The following is a 2,262-nucleotide window of genomic DNA, read 5'->3' on the forward strand; positions in this document are numbered from 1 at the left end:
TGTTCAGCTCTTTTACTTCATCATTTCTTCTGTTTGCTTTAGCTGCTCAACCTTCAAGAGCAAGTTTCAGAGTCTCACATTCACTTTGATCTTTTCTTTCCTGTCTTTTTAATGACCTCTTGCTTTCTTCTTGTATGATGTCCTTGATGTCATTCCACAATTCATCTGGTCTTTGGTCATTAGTGTTCATTGTGTCAAATCTATTCTTGATATGGTTTCTAAATTCAGTAGTTGCCTCTAAATATTGGTTATTAATGTCATAGCTTTAGGTCAAAAGAAAAAATCGTGTCCAAGCTCAGACATTAGGCTTATATTCAATGCTGGTTTCTTCTGCGTTGATGAAGAGGTAGCTAGGTTGGCCGAAGGCACTCATTTGAAGAATAATAACTTGTATAATCCTCTCTTTTATAAATATGAACCAAAGTTTGGAAGGTGCAAAATGTGAGTATCATAAAACTCTTGACATGATCTTCCTTGAACAATGTATTAAGAATACCACAACTCTTCAATAGTGATCAAAAGTGACACATGGAACCAAACATATGATTTCATATTATGATGAAGAATTAAATTAAGATCTCCACTGAAAAGAGGCTTGCAGCAACAATATATCTTATTTGAGGGAGCTTTCAATTTCCCCTGAGTTACCATGATAAATTTTAAATCCATACATACCCTTGAACTGACCCTCCCCAGTCTATAAATTCTCTCATAAAGTAAGCCCATTTGTTTAAAGACAGATTGAACAGGATTAATCCAGTGTATTCACAGTTCACAAAGCAGAGAATAAGATTTCAATGAATCTTTGGTTTCATTCTCTTTAAAAGTCAGCACAGTTTTCACTATATATTTGTTAGGTTATCTTTTACATCTGAAAGAAAAATAATTCTTTGGTGTTATTTTCTCTATTTTTATTCATATCAATACATGTATGAAATACATACTTTAAGTAAACTCATAATGCTTCCACTGCATTTTAAAAATTCCTTCCCAGGAAGACAGTGCAGGAAAGAGCTAATATAATTAGCATTTTTTGATGGATGACTAGCTTCCAGGCTGGGGGCGGTGGAAATGCTTATTGCAGTTAAAGAACACACCTGGGTGTGCACAGCCGCCACAGCACAATGTGGTTGGAGAAAGGAAATTAAACCCACTATTTTGTTTTCAGAAACCCTGGCAGCGTAGTGGTTAAGAGTTCGGCTGCTAACCAAAAGTCTGGCTGTTTGAATCCACCAGGTGCTCCTTGGAAACCCTACAGGGCAGCAAAAAAGAGGAAGACCTTCGATGAGATGGACTGACACAGTGGCTGCAACAATGGGCTCACACATAACAAGGATTGTGAGAATGGCGCAGGACCGGGCAGCATTTTGTTCTATTGTACATAGGGTCACTATAAGTTGGAACTACCTCGACAGCACCTAACCACATAAGGTACTTCTAAGAACACAAGAAAAATTTCCTTCTCTTCTAGATGTATTTTAGTTCTTTATATAGGTATTTTCATAATCCACTGCTGTAAAACTAAAGGATACTCTGGTGGGATAGTGGTTAAGAGCTACAGCTGTTAACCAAAACGTCGGCAGTTCAAATCCACCAGGTGCTCCTTGGAAACTCTCTGGGGCAGTTCTACTCTGTCCTACAGAGTTGCTATGAGTCAGAAACAACTCGACAGCAATGGGTTTTATTTTTTGGTTTTTGTAGAACTGAAAGTATGTACATTTGATTAAATAATTATCACTCTTATTAGCTGCCTTATAGGAAATCTGTTAAAGCTTTGATTTTTATTTCAAGAAACAGTCCTTTTAGGGAACACGATTATACAATCACTAGTCTATTTCAAAAACCAGAAACAAACAACTCTGAAATTGAGAATATATAAAAAATAAAAGGCTGGATTAAGCATCGTGTTCATGTAAATTATAGTAAAAGTTAGATAGAAGATATTTAACTATACGAACTCATGTCTGTGTTTCCCTAAGGAAATCAATCAACTTTGATATTCTATACCAGTGGTAATCTAGAATTAAAATGATCTGCATTCTGGAATAAGATTTTTATTTTTTGCCTTAGCATATCTTTGAAAAACTCCTCACTGTATTAACCAAAAGCATTTAAATTTAAATTAGTATATGGGGTCAAAAGAGAAATATAAACATCAAACTGTTCCTGACTTGACCATTTGCCATAATCTTATTACCCAGCAAATTTTCCTTAGTTCAGAAATTGGCAAGTAAAGGCAATGAGTTCAAAGTTGACCTAATA

The 2,262-nt window shown here is 35.5% G+C and overlaps 1 protein-coding gene across 1 annotated transcript in view; it reads right to left on the minus strand.

The window, feature by feature from the left end:
* The window catches only part of DOK6 (docking protein 6), a 442,414-nt gene that overhangs the window by 128,731 nt on the left and 311,421 nt on the right, over nucleotides 1-2,262 (minus strand). The gene's annotated exons all lie outside the window — the stretch shown is intronic.

This window comes from Trichechus manatus, unplaced genomic scaffold (assembly GCF_000243295.1).
Source record: "Trichechus manatus latirostris isolate Lorelei unplaced genomic scaffold, TriManLat1.0 scaffold00278, whole genome shotgun sequence".
Lineage (NCBI taxonomy): Eukaryota > Metazoa > Chordata > Mammalia > Sirenia > Trichechidae > Trichechus > Trichechus manatus.